The sequence below is a fragment of the Palaemon carinicauda genome, unplaced genomic scaffold, assembly GCF_036898095.1.
Source record: "Palaemon carinicauda isolate YSFRI2023 unplaced genomic scaffold, ASM3689809v2 scaffold195, whole genome shotgun sequence".
Classification (NCBI taxonomy): Eukaryota; Metazoa; Arthropoda; class Malacostraca; order Decapoda; family Palaemonidae; genus Palaemon; species Palaemon carinicauda.
Genome location: NW_027169534.1, coordinates 124,100 through 144,654, shown reverse-complemented (window position 1 = coordinate 144,654; position 20,555 = coordinate 124,100). Strand labels below are relative to the sequence as shown.

Here is a 20,555-nt window from a genome sequence, read left to right as displayed (position 1 = left end):
CTTGTAGACAAAGGACTCTGTATCAGCAATCACATTCTCATCTGGAAAGTCTTCCTTGCCGAGATTCTGCAGAAGCTGTGAGTTTTGTTGGAAGATAACCCATGCAGAGGGCTTCCCAATTCCAGCAAACTGGCTTGTACTATCCAAACCTGTTACAGCATGAAATGTGAGAAGTGATGCTCTCTGCGAATCTGTGATGTTGATGGAATGAACAGGAACAAAGTGTTGCTTTTTAGGCATTCCGGCTTTCATCCAGAGAAAGGGGCTGAGCTGTGGCTGAGAGGCAAGAAGAAGAACAAAAACATCGGTGTCTCGGCTCACATCAATAGTTTGTGGGTATCCCTGTTCACTTGCATCCTTCATATGGAGAAGAATCCTAATGTCCGCCTCTTCATGCTCTGCAGAAGATGTCCACACTTTTGCAAGGTCCGTGAATCCTCCGTTCAATACCAGCTCCCCTCCTTCATGATTGTGGAGCTTGTTTGCTAACTCTAGGAATAGAAAATTAGCCAAGCTCGCTTTGTTTTCATCTACGGAGATGAATCTATCCTACTGCCCCATGGATTGACTTGTTTGCACATCTCATCTGATTGCTTTCTTGCCTCGTACTCTGACTTCGAGCTGTTGACTTGATTGTTTTCTTCCTGTACTGGTCAAAGGCAAGGCCAACCCTAGAGCATCTGTTGGAAAACACGCGACTGACATAATCAGAAACAGCATTGGCCCATTCGCCGAGAGTTTTAGCGTTCATCCTATTTCCTAGTATCTGGATCATGGCCATTCCATCAATGATAGTGCGTAACATTATGTGGCAAGCCTTGCTGGAGAATCTTGGCAAGGTCTGCTTTGTTGAGTGTTCTGAGGTAGACGCAGTCTGCCATCAGGCACTGCCAGAGAAAGTGGCACTGCACAAATCTCTTGCTCCAACATTTTGTTCATGTCAGTATCTCTGCCTGCTTGCATTGCTGTCACCACACGTGTAAGTAGTTTTCTGTCAGCCTTTAATGCATCAGTTATTTCCTATTCAGCATTGACTTCCACAGTGTACATGCTTTCAAACGTTTTAAGATTCTTTGATTTGATTCTGTCGTGAAAACCTGTTGTCTTCTTAGTGAACCTGTTCTCCACAAACTCTGACACAATCTGCTTCCCTGTAACTACAGCATGCAGAAGGTCATTCGTAACCACTTCACTTGCAATATCACTTGTTGTAATTGAGACCAGTTCTTAGGAATTGCGATCAAATGGATTGCGAATCTCGAACAGGTCAATGAGCTTTTGCACATTATCTTGGTCTTGCTTCATTCTCTTGGAACCAAAATCTTAATGTGCAAATTCACGCTCATCATCGGCTTTTTCATTGCCAGTTACATTGAGCATCGTCTTAGTATCTCTGGTTAGATGAGCTCTCTCATTGAAAGTTAGGCCCCATCTGTCACGGCCGGTGTCTGTTTTGTAATCCCCACCAGCCCTCCAGCTACCTTGCCTGCATTGTTAACATGTTCAATAGCCTGGTTTTCAGGTATTTTGTTCAACTTGAGCTTTGTTTCATTTGTTACAAAGTCTCCTGCAATAAAGCCTTTGTGCACCACTGGAGCAGTTTTGGGTAGCATATGCATATCAGCTAGGAAGACGGCTCCCCAGCGTGAGTAATAGAAATGATCAAATGCTCCAAACCAAGGCAGCATTTCAGAAAATGATGTAAGGAACAGGCCCCAGTCTCCCCCACGAAGAGAGCGAGTGAACCTCGGGAAGATGGAGATCAACTTCATGTGGGTTCTCCAATAACAAAAAGTGGTATTCTCTGAACAAGAATCCTCAAACTCACTAAACAGGACCTGCACCTCTTCATTTTCTGACAAAAGATCTTCAAGGGAAGAATTGATTTCTCTGTCATCTTTGTTGGCAAAGGCACCTAAAACTCTCCCAATTCCACAAATACAAATTAACACTACGACTTCGCAAATAAGACTCCGTATATTCTCGTTTCAAAAGCAGTCATCAGGTACACGTGTCACGTGACCAACCAATGAATATATAAAAAAATATAAAAAAAAAAAAAATAACAAAACTATAACATAAAACGCCACAACTCAGAAGCCATAATTAGATTTGATGAATAATAAAACGTTTAAATAAGATATCAAAATAAGAAATTACAGAATTTAACATACAGCTAAGCATACAAACATACAATCAAACTACCCTCAAATTCCAACGTTTTACGTAACATCAAACGATCACCAAACACAACCGAAGCATGACAATGAGTAAAGTTTGTAACAGGTGAACCACAGTCGAATCTGATTACTATTATTAGTAAACATAACAAAGTTACCAACACACTAAAAAACGGATTTTGACGTAGGAAAATTCTATTTTTAAGTGAGATAGCCATGCCGTCCTAATGGAAGTTCCTTCCAGCAGGTTCCTACTGTACAATATTTCTGTGAGTGATATTACAAGAGAATTACTGTCCAGTATCACGGGGTTTTAACCCCGAAACGACTGTCCTTAGATATCGTGTATAATCAGGGGTGTCTCCATAGATAACCATAGATATCTGCACCCCAAACAGACCTAACCCAGTCTAGCAATACAAAGTTAAAGTAATTTAATTAATACGAGTTCACTACAAGTATAACCTAGGTTTAAAAATCCATGCATTGCATTTTGTATATTAAGGGTTCTAATTCTTAGCAATGTGAATTAGGAACCCTAACTAATTTTGTCAAATGTTTTTGAAAAAGAACTTTTTTTGGAGAATGGTCTATCTTAATGCCAGAATCAGCTTATACACGATGAAAAACATGGGGATTGACTCCAACATTGTGAGTTTATTGCAATTAGAAGCTAAAATATGAAAAAAGTTTAGAAATTGGTGGCCATTTTGAAAACTGTCATGGCGGTCATACTCAATCGAAATTCTTCATCAGGACCTCCATATAGGGCAATAAGTACTTAACTTTTCTCCTGCATCAGCCACTGATTTCTGTGTTGATGTCTTGCTATTAAATACACCTACATGCTTTCTTAGTCTTTCTTTGTTTTGTGAAAGTCTGAATAGTTTTTAAGCTTCCCTTGTCTGAAGAGAGACGAAACTGTGTCACACCCACTGGCATCATGAATGAAAAGAATGTAATCCTTTAGTGAAACCAAGTGAAGCTTATAGATCAGAAGAATTGTAGTGTCGGGCAGGCACTTTCCCAAGACCAGGTTTCAAGAAAGTAATATTTCTGCTTTCTAGTGTCAGTGCAGTCAGAAGTATAAGAAGGTCAACATCTTCTCCAACAACAGCGATGGTGCTCTCAGAGTTCAAACTCTCGTATAGCTAGTTGTCTGTATAATTATTAAATCTGCATCATCAGGTGCTTGTTTCACCGAGATACCATTTTCTGCTAGTTTTCTGGACAACTGGCTGATAAATCGCGGTTTGTTATTCTCATTTGATAGGATTTTCTCTTGACTACACATACTTTGGTGTTGGGGTAAAAATTGTATCAGTAGTTTGCAATGTGCGTGACCTCTCTGCATACTTTGTACTAGATTTTGATACACCATATCCATCAAACACAATGACTGCCTTTGTGTGGTAATACTGTTTGATGTGGCAAGCTCGTACTGAAAATAATCTTGCAGATCAGCAGTACTAGTGTCTAATGTATGCATTATTCTTTGAAACAGAAAAGTTGTATCAACAGAAACAATATCTTCTCGTATTGTGACACTGAGTTTATTGTTGCCAGAGGTAACAGGCGGTTCTTGCGCTTCAATTTTACCTCACCGAAAGCTTGTCCAGTTATGGCATTCATAGACTCCAATCAAATTCCATAGCTTTTGTAGCAATTTATTTTATTATCACCAGTTATCCCAGTTGCAAGTGACATAATCTCCTTAGTGACTTTGGTGCACATTTCACATGTATCTGGCATGCCAAGAATCCACTGACTCAATACACTATCGGTTATCCCTCGCCCATGTGTCAGCCCTCCTGGGGTCTTCATCGTCCTCATTAGCGCTTGTTCAACAGTAAAATCTGACCATAGACCAGCCCAATTCTTGTTTGAGCGCCTGATTGTAAAAAAATCCTTTCTTTGTAAACTTGACAAAATCTTCATCAGGCATATGCTGATGTAAATCATGAATATCTTGCAAGTATAAGTGGCACGATTTTGCAGAAACTAAGTGACCAGCTGGATGAAAGTAAGGTATAAACTCTTGAACACACATAGGTGTAATTCCCAATTTCCTAGTCCTTCAGCCTCTATATAGTGTGGCATCACAGTCACCATCTGGAAATATTGCATCCAAAGCCTTGCTGTTTTGACCCTGAAGGCAACTTCTTGCTCATGGGTGTTAAATTTCTTTACAATGCTATTTATGATAGCCAATTCCTTTGCTGATGTTGCAGTCAATATTTTGTTATCATACTGCTGAAGCATGGACTGAACCTCTTGTTTATCCTCATCAGAAATGATTGCACCACCTAAAAGAAGCTGGCCCAATGCAGCATATGTTAACAGATGTGCTCGAAGGGCCCTGGGAAAGCTATGTCCTGTCATCATTTTGTCTGTAGATTTAGGTGCATAAAGTGTCTCCCGCACTTCTTTTAATCCACTACCGGCCATGATGCACCCAATAGAACCCATAAGTGACATTAAGCGATGAAAACCACCTAGTCGCATGAAAACTTTACCTAAATTCAAACTGTTTTCAGTAGAGGACATAATCTCTCTTGCCTTCCATTATAGTGGCTGGTCAAAAGTAACACATGTCACACTCTTACTCGCTTTTCTTCATGAATCAGATGCAAAATGTAATAAGCTGATTATTGCATCAGAAGAGGTAGCCTTTAAATTAAGGAAAGGCAAAAAGCCTTTCCAGTGTGGAATATCCTTAAATTTCATCCACTTCCCACTCAACCATAGTAAATGACAAGATGACGTAATTTTTTTACTAGTAAGTTTCTTTAAATCCTCAATTTTAATCCTTTTCAGTCCACTTTCACTATAACTTGTGAAGGGTTTCACCGTTATAGATGAACACGAAGAAATTTTGCTTTCAGATGGCATTTTTTTCAGCCTTTCAATTACTTCTGGTTTGATCATTGAGCCTGCTAGTGTTACACATTTAATGCCTCCCATGCATTGAAATGTGTGAAACCCATCTATTATGTGCACATCAAAATCTGCATTATCAAAAACAAACTGCATGAAACTATCGGGCAAAATATTAGGAGGGGTAGTTTTCATACAAATTGCTTCAAAGAGTTGTGCTTCATTATATCCAGTAGAGAGAATCCCAGTTTATGTAAAATATGTACCAGGAGTCTTGATCCAAATTTTCTGTGTGGGTTTTTCATTATACCAAGAATTACATAGCAATTTATCTCCTGATTTGCGGAAACATACAAGGGGAATCTTTCTTTGGGGGGTAGTTATGGTAACATCATTTCCATGTTTTTCTTGTAATTTGGTTTTCAGATAGCTTCCACTTGTCCTGCAAAGTAAATTGACAGTCATCACTGTCTTCTCTAAGCCAGTTTCTATAACTTCATCATCGGGTCGTCCACGTTTACCCGACAGATTTTAGTGTTGCTTCGAAAAAGCTTGGAGCTACATGATCTATGGTATCTTGCTTCTTCTGCAACCAAACAATGAACACCAACTATAATTGCTTTTACCTTTTTGCCCAAGTCATCATTACGATTGATGCATTTATCCAGCACATTTTTTCCAAAGTCTAAGGTCATTACTCTACTAACTACTTGTCATCTCTGGAGAGGTTTTTCTTTTCCTCTTTTTTCACAGCACTCTTGAAAACAAAATATACACTAAAATTCTCTTTGAATAAAAACTCGTTTTCCTCCAAAATGCTTTTCCATGGACAATACGGAATTAAAAAATACTTGAAAAATTCGTGGAGTTCATTACTATTTTTTTCTGGTAAACGTCTAACGATAAAATATGTATGGCTATTATTTACATCCTCTGTATATACTTCTTCGTTTTTCTCAATTCGGAGGATAAAAACAAATATCTAAAAAATAAATAATCACCCGTTTTCGGGTCTGCAATATATTTGATTTTTTAAATCATCATGATCAATATTCTATAAATATCTATAAATTTAGCGCTATTCTCATTTACAAGGCGATATTGTGGTGGTTCGTGTGATAAATACAGATGAAAAATATACTGTTTTTGGAAACAAATCGGCTAAATTTTCTTCGTAATAACTAGAATTTTTTTTTTTTTTTCCTTTTCCAATACAATTACGTAATCGGACAATGTGTATTAAGTTTTGTATTGTACTTTGGTGATGATAAGGTCACTCTAGTAATTATTGTACTTGTTGCTGTTTTTTTTAAATTTTATTGCATTTTCATTTAAATAAAAATTCTCTTTGAATAAAAGCTCATTTTCCTCCAAAATACTTTTCCATGGACAAGACGGAATTAAAATATACTTGAAAAATTCCTGGAGTTAATTACTATTTTTTTTCTGGCAAACTTCTAACGATAAAATATTTATGGCTGTTATTTACATCCCCTGTATATACTTCTTCGTTTTTCTCTATATTATATTCTCTATTTGGTGGACAAAAATAAATATCTAGAAATAAATAATTACCCATTTTCAGGTCGGCAAAATGTTTAATTTTTAAATCGTCATGATCAATATTCTGTAAATATCTGAATTTGGCGCTATTCTCATTTACAAGGCGATATTGTGGTGGTGATAAATCAGGATAGCGATATCGTGGTTTGCGTGATAAATCATGAAAAGATACTGTTTTTGGAAACAAATTGGCTAAATTTTCTTCGTAATGATTAGTAATTGGTTTATTTTTTTCCTTTTCCAATACAATTACATAATCTGCAAGGTGGTTTTCTTCTAAGAAATCATTGTATGATCTGATTATACGCGAACATTCACAATTACCATCTGGATTTAACACCAATGGAAATAGTTTTTGAGAGTTTAAACCATAAACTGAATACATACTATCGAATAGCATTTTACGGCCGCCTTTTTTACGAATAACCTTCCACTTGGTTGCTATCATTTCATGATAATAGAATATTATATATATATCGTTTGGAATGTCATCACAAATTAAAATATCTTTATCAAGACCATACAAATAATCATGAACTTTTTTGAATAAATTAACTTTAATGGGATTCCGTATGTCGTCCCGTATGTCGTCCATCGTAACAATAACTGAAAACAAAAGATAATATATGTATATGTATATACATATAAAACATAATATATATAAATTAGAACAAAATCAAATGAAATATATAAATTGAAGAAAATTGAATATCTACGAAAAAAAAAAATTCAGCATAGTGATTAGAATTGTAATCAATGTTATGTCAGACATCCCATTCTCCTTTAGAGAATGGGAATAGTGAAGAATATAAAGAATGCTTAATTGGACACAAAGACCCTAAACTTTTCTTATTGTTATATTATTTATATCTATCATTTTATATTTATGTTTACCTAATTTGATATATTTGATAATTATATTTATATTCTTTACCCCATATATGCCCAGTGATGCGTTTGCGCAACACTAAACTTGTGTTAGCAAGTTTCAACTTGCACGCCACAGGCTTACCAGTTCTATCTTTTTGTTGTCATCAGTTGATAGAGGAAGAGTTTAACAGACGGATGTACGGTAAACTGCTGAAACAAACTGTATAACAAGTGCAGTAAAGTGATTTAAAATTCAGTGTAATTTTTGTCTACCATGTCTTCAAGAAATAATGGGTATGTAGGAGAAATACAAACTACTTACAGATGAATAAAATTATTCCCATATTAACAGATTGTTCTTTTTTTAGCACATTACTGAAATTTGTGTTTTAGCATGTATTTTGATGTTCAAAATGCGTTCCGAAAATCAAAATTTTATTGTGATGCGTTCACGCAACACTGGGCATCCCATGTCTCACTGATATTCAATATTCCACGTATATTTTCCCCATTATATTGCGTTTAAAAGCGTTATATTTTCATGTTTGCCTAAGGGTCACCTTGAATATACACATACACATACATACGCGCACACACACACACACACACACACACACACACACATATATATATATATATATATATATATATATATATATATATATATATATATATATATATATATATATATATATATATATATATATATATATATATATATGTATAATGTGTGTGTATATATATATATATATATATATATAATATATATATATATATATATATATATATATATATATATATATATATATATATATATATATATATATATATATATATATATATATATATATATATATATATATATACAAACATAAAAACTTTCCAGAGGTCATGAGAGCCTGATTGAGCTATGTTTTCTGTTGTAAAAATCTGACATTGGTGTAAATCTTGGAGGAATGATGATGATTTGCTTACATTTACTAGTGCAGTTGTTCGATGTTGGTTGAAAAAGTTTGGAGAACCACCAAAAACCCCAGGAAAACTAAGGTCACTATGCATGAGCACCCTGAATACCGAGAAATGTTTTGATAAGATAAGCTATGAAATCATCGAAGGGGATCTTAAATGTAGAAGAAGGTGCAAACACTGTCATAGCCAAGTAATTTTAATTTGCAGAAAGTATGATGCTCCATTGCATTTGAAATGTTCTGTTGCATACCATACCAAATAAGGATAGGCTTGTCTGTTTTTCTCTTTGTTGATGATAATTTACATTGCTGAATGAAGAAGGTGCTTCCTTTTTTATTTGGTTGAGTTGAATTGTCATTTATTTTGCTTTAAATTTTGTACTCAGATAATATACATGTGATTCACAATGTCCATTTCTATTTATAAATGAATATTTTATGTTTCCTTGAAATATAAAGGAAATATACCACAACATATTTGAAAGTAATCCTAAATGTGTATATTCTTCTTTTAATTTATTGAAAATTACATCATTTTCTTTTTTAAAAATTACATATAAAATTAGAAAAAAAAAATCTTTTGGGCTTAAAATGCAACATTGGACAGGCATGGTGTGCCCAGTGATGCGTTTGAGCAACAGTATTTTTTTTGCAATAAATTGAAGAACATTTGAGAGAACTTTTTCAAGCATCGATAAATGGCATGGAAACGTCATAAACTCTATCATATCTGAAAATCATTTAATTTCCAGAACCTTCTTCTTTTCTGGGCATATATGGGTTAAGTATAAACACATTAAGCATAATAAACTCCCCTATACCAAGTAATAAGCCATTAATCGTATTATTGTTTTTTTATAATCGATTCGTAGTATATTGAAATTTTGTAGTAATATAAACTTAACAATTGAGTAGAAAAATAATATTTTGATGGATGGAAATATATGTTTTACGCCCCCCCAAAAAATTTAAATTTAGAAAAAGAGATTGGTTTGCATAATTATATATGTATATATAATTGGGACGAAACTCCTACCAGAGAAAAAATATTTGCTGTAGATTATAATTCAAACGAACTTATAATAGTTCCTTTACCACACCCTTATTTTACCAATAAATATAATCATATTGTAATTGTAACCAAAAATGTAGATATTTTTTTATCTCGTATAACTACACTGCGAGAAAGGTGAAAAATATTTTCAGACATCCAAATCAAATTGTATCCCAAAGAAACGGCGGGACACATCTTGAATAAAGACTTTTCTTATCTAGAAATATACTCCAAGAAAAATATTGGTACAGTCATAAAAATTTATTGTCTTGAAATAAAATTATTATCTAATGTGTTTCAAAATGAACAAGAATATTATGGTATTGATGCTATAGGAAAATATAGAAATGTTCTTCAGTGTTATTTTGATTGCATACGACATGACAGATTTAAAAGAAATACGACAAATACCAAAAACATATTTTCTTCAAGGAGGTTGTTCCGCATCATAAAAAAAAAGGCGAGGGTCGGATGGTCCAGAGACCCAACTAAAATATTTGTCTGATATTATAAATATTTTAAAAATTTCTTTGGTTACAGAATAACTAATTTACAATAAAAAAGAAACACCAAAGAAGAAATAGTGTCTTGTGTTTTTTATACCACCACCCATGGTAATAAAAGAAAATGATTGAATAATAATAATAATTGTATATCTAAATCGACATTAAATCTAAGTGGCAATGAAAATGAAAAAAATTTAATTAAACAAATTTTAAGTGCTTTGTGTTGTATTAAAGAGACTGGTTTGATAATAACTGGATGGAATATAGATAAATGTGATTTTCAATATCTGTTAGATAGAAGTCTTTTTTATGGTTTAATCAAACGCGACAAGAATCAACACCTTCATCCTTCTTTAAATTCTTTCTCTTCTGAAATAATTATTCCTCTACCACCCTGGAAAATTAACATAGATGCTTTACGTTATAAGGAGATATTTCAAAACACAATTATAAAATTTCCTAGATATAATCCTCCCTCCTATGAATTGAAAATTATTTGTGAAGCTTTAGATATTAAATGTAATATCGCTAAAGATGGGGGGGCAGAATTATTATTTTCTTTTTTAGAAAAAACAGAAATGATTTCATGCGTTTTGTCTTTATTCAGCATTGCAGATTTAAGTCCAAATCACGCCTAGGGGCCCTTATTTTCAAAATTGCAAAATTTTTCTATCCCAGGCATTGCTGCGCGCTTACTTGAAAATTTTTTCCAGTCAATTGTTATTGCTCCTATAAATAATAGTAATCATTATTATTATAAAATACCACCCAATGATAATAATCACGAGAATAATGTATTAGTTGGGGGTTTGGTATTACTGCCAGAAAAGGGAATTCATTATTATATTGAAGGAAAGAGAAACATTGGAAGTGTTGATTTTGAATCAATTTATCCAAATATTATGTCAACTTTTGGGATAATTAAAGGATGTATATGTCGGGTTTCTGATGACGAATTTGAAAATAACAATTTTTTTTTTTCATAAAAACTTTAATATTTCGCCTTGGATAAAAACAAAACGCAATAAAGATTACCATTATTTATCACGAAAAGTATTTATGGAAAATAATGATAATTGTACTCCAATTCGGCTATTTTGTGAATATCTCATAAATAAATGACAGCAATATAGAAAGGGGTCGTCCTAGTCCCTTATCTTCAAATTGATGATAAATTCAATTTATGGTTTATATTCTCATAATACATTTCCATTATATTCTCCTATGGCTGCCAATATGATTACAAATTATGGAAGGGGGTTTCTGAACGAAGCCATTGATTATATCACTAAAAAAATTTTCCGATACAGTATGTTTGTATGGCGACACAGACAGTATCTTTTTATCGAGCCTCTTTCATATAACAGAACTAATATCAAAATATAATGCATTTAAAAAATACCCCAAGATTAAGTTAAAAGTTGAAAATGTTTTTAAGCGATTAGTTTTCATCAGAAAAAAATTATACATGGGAAAACTCGACGATAACAAATACAAAATATCGGGCTTTCCTATCCGTATGCCCCATTTTGTGTATGAGCTTATGATAAAATGTTTACATTCTATTCTTGATAACAATGAATCTATTTATAAAAATTATATCGAGGAAGCTTTACAGAATTTTCTATCATTAGATCTGATCGACAAACATCAAAACTACTTATCAATAATTATGTCAAATAAAAGGAAAAAAAAATATACATTGCTCCAAAAAAAGAATGATAGACTATTATTTGGCACCAACATTCAATCAACTTTTTTTACTTTTAAATTTGCCATCAATAAATGATTTATTCCTTTGTGGAATAGACAAACAAATTCAAGATTATATGACAAAGGGTTATACATTTTTAGATTTTTCTAATCAGTGTGATAGTATGTTACTTGGTGGTATTGAGATTATTAATAGCAATATTCCTGATGATATTTTAAACTTTTGGAGAAATGTAAAGAAAAAGAAACATATTTTATTATATGCCACTTTGAGTAGTCAATGTGCAAATAAAAACAACGAGGAACCTTTCTTCTACATTACATTGGATGACACAATGCAATGTCCTAAAATCTATTTTTGCAACGAACTAGAAAATCTATTATTGCGTATTTTTAATCATAATGAAATAAACGATATAAGTTTAATAATATATTGTAAAAACTGTAATAATAATATTTTATCTGTGTTGTGTTTTTTGAATAACAAACCATTAACTTGGATGGAAAGAAAAAATATGTTTTGGGATAATAATACAAGTAAAGATCGTTTTATATATGAAATATCAAAATCATTATTAATTATTATTGAAAAAGACACAGAACGTGGAAAGTGGACAATCACAATGAAATCTTAATAACAATAAAAACCTAAAACGAATTTATTTTATTTTTTTGGTTATTATATTTCATTATAACAAAAAAAAAAATGATTTTTTCTTTCATTAAATAAAAGGAATATATATACACATCAAATACATTTTTATAAATTGAAATAATGTCTAATTTTTTATTAACTTAAAGATACACCATGTATTTAATTAATTTTTTTACCCTTAGTAAAAAATATAATAGATTTAACATGGTAAAATTTACATTTATTGATAATGTAACGGATATTATAGGTAAAAACAAATTTACAGATAGTGTAAATTTTAGAAATTATGATTTCAACATATCTAATAATATAAATAAGATGGATGATGTGAATTTCAACACATTAATTGAAGATTTGAATAATTATACTTTCAATACAACAAATGACACATCCAAATATATACCTAATGATATAAATAAAAGGAAAAAATATGATGACTTTAATAAAACTTTAAGTGGAAATAATCCATCATTGCCTGGCGAAACAAATGCATTTATCCGTTCAACTTTACCATACAATAAATATAAAAAACTATTAAAAGAGGTTGACGATTTAGCAGTAAGTTTTGGTTTTAGAAATGAAAAAGAATTAGCTAAAAGTTTAGAAAAGGCCGCCGATTTGTGTAAAAGTGCCAGGGGAAAAAATATTGTTAATAATAATCCTATATGGATTAATCTATTTTTATCGTTTAAGAAAATTAAAAATAAAAGTAATATTGTTAAATTTTCTCTTGTTTCTGGAACAGTTACTGGAATGGTTATTTACTTGGCACGAGTACAAGCCGAACATACGGGGTGTTTTAGATATAATTTGCAAGATAAAAAAAAGTTAATACATACATACATATACCAAAGGCACTTCCCCCAATTCTGGGGGAAAGCCGACATCAACAAGAAACAAAACAAAAAAGGGGACCTCTACTCTCTACGTTCCTCCAGCCTAACCAGGGACTCAGCCGAGTTCAGCTGGTACTGCTAGGGTGCCACAGCCCAACCTCCCACATTTCCACCACAGATGAAGCTTCATACTGCTGAGTCCCCTACTGCTGCTACCTCCGCGGTCATCTAAGGCACCGGAGGAAGCAGCAGGGCCTATCGGAACTGCGTTACAATCGCTCGCCATTCATTCCTATTTCTAGCACGCTCTCTTGCCTCTCACATCTATCCTCCTATCACCCAGAGCTTTCTTCACACCATCCATCCACCCAAACCTTGGCCTTCCTCTTGTACTTCTCCCATCAACTCTTGCATTCATCACCTTCTTTAGCAGACAGCTATTTTCCATTCTCTCAACATGGCCAAACCACCTCAACACATTCATATCCACTCTAGCCGCTAACTCATTTCTTACACCCGTTCTCACCCTCACCACTTCGTTCCTAACCCTATCTACTCGAGATACACCAGCCATACTCCTCAGACACTTCATCTCAAACACATTCAATTTCTGTCTCTCCATCACTTTCATTCCCCACAACTCCGATCCATATATCACAGTTGGTACAATCACTTTCTCATACAGAACTCTCTTTACATTCATGCCCAATCCTCTATTTTTTACTACTCCCTTAACTGCCCCCAACACTTTGCAACCTTCATTGACTCTCTGACGTACATCTGCTTCCACTCCATCATTTGCTGCAACAACAGACCCCAGGTACAGTACTTAAACTGATCCACCTCCTCAACCTTGCACCACCTTCCCTTCTCGTACATCTCATAACCTTACTCTTACCCACATTAACTCTCAACTTCCTTCTCTCACACACCCTTCCAAATTCTGTCACTAGTCGGTCAAGCTTCTCTTCTGTGTCTGCTACCAGTACAGTATCATCCGCAAACAACAACTGATTTACCTCCCATTCATGATCATTTTCGTCTACCAGTTTTAATCCTCGTCCAAGCACTCGAGCATTCACCTCTCTCACCATTCCATCAACATACAAGTTAAACAACCACGGCGACATCACACATCCCTGTCTCAGCCCCACTCTCACCGGAAACCAATCGCTCACTTCATTTCCTATTCTAACACATGCTTTACTACCTTTGTCGAAACTTTTCACTGCTTGCAACAACCTTCCACCAAAGTTAATAAAGTATAAAATTAATGGAAATTTTTGTATTGACAAAGGTCTTTCTATTAATGATTCAGTAATATCTAAGGACATAATAATTTTACCCGAAAATGAACAACCCTTATTTAATGTGAATAAATGGGATTGTAATTATGACGAATTTTTCTATTCTGATACTGTTATAGACAGAGAACGAATAGATGAAATACGCCAGTTAGGATTTAATGGTTTGTGTAATATAGAAAATTTTAACATGTTAGCAGGAAGCACACCATTTGATACAATTATTCCGCACGAAAAATATAAAAATTATATGTTCGTATGTGAGCGAGCAACATTTTTGCGGTCTTTAACAAAGGAAACATTAAATGTTGTTGATGATATTGTTGGTGGGGCCCTAGAATCTAATCTATTTGTTAGAATTTATGATAATCTGTTTAAATTGTTGTATTTTATTGTTTCTACTATCTTTTTATATATCATTTACAATAAATATGTTAAAAAAGAGCTGGAAATATTAGAGGCAGCCAAATAAGTAGTCGTTGATGATAAACAACAGAAAAAAAATTATGATAATTAGGCTTTATTTTCAGCTTTAATAATACAAATAATTTAATGTATTAGTGGATATATACAATTATATGTGTAGCTTGTTTTAATACATAATTTACTACAACCAGAGTTTTATTGATTTTCTTAATATATATATATATATATATATATATATATATATATATATATATATATATATATATATATATATATATATATATATATATATATATATATATATATATATATATATATATATATATATATATATATATATATATATATATATATATATATATATATATACTGTAAATGATTAAAAGATTAGCTAAAAATAAATAATATAAACGGAAGAGAAACACACATAAACGAGGTTATTATTCCTAGCCGTGGTGCGTTCGTAATTTTAGAAGGTTGTGACAAAACAGGGAAAACAACACATTCAAAAAAGTTGGTCGATTCTTTGAATACAGCTGGATTATCAGCAATTTATATTGCATTTCCAGATAGAACCACAAAGATTGGCAATATTATTGACGACTACTTGGCACATGGCGGTGAACACGAAGATCACTGTATACATCTTCTATTCTCGGCTAACAGGTGGGAATTGCTTGCAAAAATTGAATCAGCATTGTTTGGTGGTACTTCAGTAATAATTGATCGATATGCATTTTCTGGAGTTGCATTTTCTGCAGAAAAAGAGGGTATGAGTTTGAGTTGGTGTAAACAAAGTGATGTGGGTCTTCCAAGGCCAGATATAGTATTCTTCATGGATCTGAGTATACAAGAAGCCCAAATACGCGGTCGTTATGGCGAAGAACGGTATGAAAAACCCAAATTCCAGAAAAGAGTTAAAGAGAATTATCGTTTATTACAAGATGAATCCTGGAAAGTAATTGACGCAAATAAGACCATTGAGATCATAAAGAAAGAGTTAGTAGCTGAAGTTTTAAATATCATTGACAATATAAATGGAACAAGTATAGGTAAACTTTGGTTATAGTACAGTACAATGTACAACTGGGGACGAGACAAAGATTTTCTGGAATGAATAGATCAATTAATAATTCTCTTTTAATACCTGATAAATATTCATATTTATATTCAAGTTAAACATGAAGGTTTGTGTATTTCTGTCATTTGAATAAAACTTTTTTTCTTTACTGGCCATTTAAATAGTGCTAATAATGATGAAAATAGCCTAATGAAAATACTAACCAAATATAAAATAACTAATACTTTATTTCTAATATAATTTATATAAAAGATGTGATGTTTTTCCATCTCAGACAATAAATAATGATATCCTTCATAAAAATAATCTATTTAATTTTTATCATTTTTATATGAATAAATAATTAGGGGTGGTTTAAACAGTTTTATATTTTGTATAAGATATAACCGTGAAAGACACAATCGTAATTGTGCGTTAAACCACGGTTCTTTTTTATATTTATGACACACATAATAAATCGCAGCCACGTTTGCATTAGATATTTCTGTAAAAACATTTTTAACAATATGCATAATTAGTTGTATTTTTTAAATAAATTGATACTCTATATGTATTATTTATCAAAATAATTTTAATCTATGCAGCGCGTTAAAGCACATAAAGTGACATTATTATTATTTAATCTTATTTTTTTAATACATTATTTTTCAATACACCTCCGATGACTTATATATACTGTAGATAATATATTTTCAAGAAAGATTAGGTGTCCATTCTAAATAATTAAAACGTTTTACGTCTGTAACAAGAAATATTTTAACAGTGTATTCCTTTATATATTTACGTGATTTATAGATACATAATTTGAGTTATATTTAAGCCTGTAAATCATTATAATGAGATGTTTTTTTACAATTTTCATTATCATTTAATGAGTGAACATCAATAGATTGAACTTTATTGTCAGTTAACCATTTATTATTATTGTCTTATTGTTTTTTTTTCATAATTTATATCAACCAATTTATCTAAATTTAACGAAATATTATTCGTAGTAACATTATTTAATATTATAGGATTTAGTTTTTGCTTAAAACTAAGATTATAGAATTCCGTTTTAAAATTTTTTATAATTTCTTTATAAGATAAAATTAAAATTCGTGGTCGAATTATTGATTTTTGTTGAGCCAATATTAATATATTAGTTTTAACTATTTATCTTTTTGATATATTATAATCTGGTTTTTCCATTTCGTGAGTTACTGCCGTTTTAAAATCTAAAAGCCAATCTTCTTTTGATTGATGCAAAATATTAGTCGAGTTCAATACATTTAGTGATAAATGTATTTTTGGATTATGTCTAGTGATGGTTATTATTTTATCAGACAACCAATTATCAAATAGACTTAAAGATAATAAGATTATTATATATTTATACATTTTTTACTTTCCTAATTGCTGATAAATTCAGTTTGGTATCATAACGGTTTGTTTGTGTTTTGTTGGGTTTTCTTCCTGGGTAATAGGATAGAAAAAATATGCCCGAGAAAAAAAGTCGATTGAAATCATTATCATATGTAATTATATCGTCTAATTAGTTAATCAGTTATTATAATGGTAGGAAAATTCAAAAATGGATAAAATTTTATTGGTTTATTTATCTATCGTAGAATTATTTTTGTTTGTTATTATTTTAATGCTGTTAGCAACGAATATTTTTCGTAGAAAATTTGATAATAGTTGTATAAGTATAATTATTCTTACATTCATTCTTTTAATAGAAATTATATCATTTAATAAATTTATTTGGCCATTTCAAGATTATCAGTTAAATAAACCCCCACCAATACAAAAATATAATAAGGATATTGTATTTGAGAATGAATTTTTAGAACACTTGAATAAGTAACAAAATAACACATTACACATAAACAATTATATATAATATATGTTTATTACATTTTTATTATTATTTCATTTACAAAACACCCCCTAATTATAGTACTAAATGTTCGTAATAATAATTAATTAATTGACCACAACAGTGGCCTTTACAACAAGGAGTAGTAATAATTTTATGATTCAAGTTAAAAAATGGAAACTAAAACTATCTCTCCACATAGTTACTATTGTATACAATGTAATCATTTTTTCTTTTTAAATAATTCATTTGGAGATCTGTAATACAATATGTACCACATTGATTCATGTACAGGATATAAAAACCAGAACAAACAATAAAACAGAAGATATTTCATCAATATTAAACAAGTATTACACAAAATTTTGTTCTACGCCCAAAAAGGTTTCTTGTGATTTATTAACAAGCACAAATGGACGTTGCTTTTATTCTCACAATTTAAATCAAAATATGCACAATATAATAATCCGTACAGATTCTATATAGAAATATTTATTATACCTTATATTGGATAAAAAAACATAAAAATTGCTTAAAAATAAAAAATGACAAACATAGATACTCATAGTATTGAAACTTTTATTAATGACCCAAATGTACAAGAAGAACTAGAAGGAAAAGAAAGGATGCAAGAAAATCTGATCAAAGAAAAAGAAAAATCCACAACCAGCGAAAAGAGTAATAGTTTGCTATCAAAAATAAATTCCTTTCTATGTAAGAACATCTCAATGAAAGTAATGAATCAGGTGTTATATATTTTACTTATGATATCTATTTTATATTATGCACGCCATATGTCAGAGAACCAGCTCGATGAAACTATTAATATCTTAAATACAATTAAAAGCGCTGGGATGCTGGAACCCTTGACAAAAAATGTTAGTATTTAATTATCAAAGGTTATCATTTATTTGATTCATTGTCGTTGACCTCTTTAACCCATTCCCCCTGAAAGATTTTTTTCCTTTGCAATAAATTTTTATAAACAAAAGGGTGATTGATATTATAATGAATAAAAAAATTATAAAACTGAATGACAATATTATAAAATTCAAGGATATTAGTTCCAGTAAGAGTGAGTTGTTCTGATTTATTTTATTTGCCGTGGTAATATCATCATTATTTACTTCTATAGATATAGTATTTACAGATGAGTGTGAATTTTTATAACTAGAGTTTGTGTCGGGGCCTTTAAGTGGTATATCGGTTGTTTTATATCTACTTTTCTCGCATCTATTGTCAAAGTTATACTTCGTAGATATAGTATTTACAAATGAGTGTGAATATTTACAACTAGAGTTTGTGTCGGGGCCTTTAAATGGTATATCATTTGTTTTATATCCATTTTTCTCGCATCGATTGTCAAAATTATATTCTGTAATATCATCATTTTTGGTTATTATTGTGGTGGTGATAGAGTGAAAAGATTCTTCAAATTGTGGAACATCCGTAGATTCACCAAAATTACTGTTATTATTATAATAATCCTCGGTTGTTATTTCAGTGTTGTTTAAATTTATGGGCATTGATTTTACTAACATGATATGATTTGTAAATTGTGTATAATAACACAAAAGTATAATCAAAGTATACATTATTCTTATATGAAATCTTTCGTCAGAAACCCAGGTAATTTACTGGTCGGTCGGTCTGTCAAAACCTATAAGATGTATCTGTGCGTTTTGCTTACATATATAAGCGGGCATAAAAAACAAATTAAATATATTATTATGCTTATACCAATTAGTTATTTTTAGTTTGCCTGCTAACCAGTCAAGTCCAAATTTAAAAATTACAAATTTTCACAATATTATGATTGCTATTCAATTAAATTATAGTAAATTTTGAATTTAGGAACTAAAATAATGGGGCGTTTTTATATTATTAAATTATTTATTGGTAATCATATTATTATCATCAGTGTTATTATGTTCGTTTGTTTTAACTAGATTTGTTCTTTTCAAAACAATATTTTGTTCGTTTTCCCTTTTATGATAAAAAAAAATGCATTAATGAAGTAACTATCAATAATAAAAATATTATACAAATAACAAGACCTTCCTTTGTGAGTATTTTTGATATTATATCACCCATTTCTTTTGTTTCGGCATTAGAAGAAGTATTATCAAAATCATCAATAGAATCTATATTTTTACTATTATTATTTTTATAGTTTTCTGTTTTTGTAGTGAAAGAAGTAATAACGCGAAAAAGTGTATCATAATATGTAATGTTTATATTTTCAGTTTCCTCGTTTATATAATCTTCTTTAATTTTACCGGGAGAAGAATCAAAATAATCTCTACTAATCGTTGATGTAATATTTGAATTTATATTATTATCATAATAATTTTTAGTTGTAAAGATATCATCTACGCCATGTTCGGGTTCTAAACGCCCCCCGCTCTTATTATAAAACCTAAGAGGGCCAGTTACATTTAAACCATTTGAAGCTATCAAAATATAAGAACACATTCTGATAAGATTATTATTCATTTTGATAATAATTATATAAAATTATCTATCCGCCTTAAAAATAGAATTAACCCACGATACTTAATTTAGGATATATATATATATATATATATATATATATATATATATATATATATATATATATATATATATATATATATATATATATATATATATATATATATA

General features: G+C 31.1%; 1 pseudogene; it reads left to right on the top strand.

Moving 5' to 3' along the window:
• The first annotated feature begins 4,939 nt into the window (after positions 1-4,939).
• LOC137635911 (thymidylate kinase pseudogene) lies at positions 4,940-16,021 on the top strand (annotated as a pseudogene).
• Positions 16,022-20,555: the final 4,534 nt, after the last annotated feature.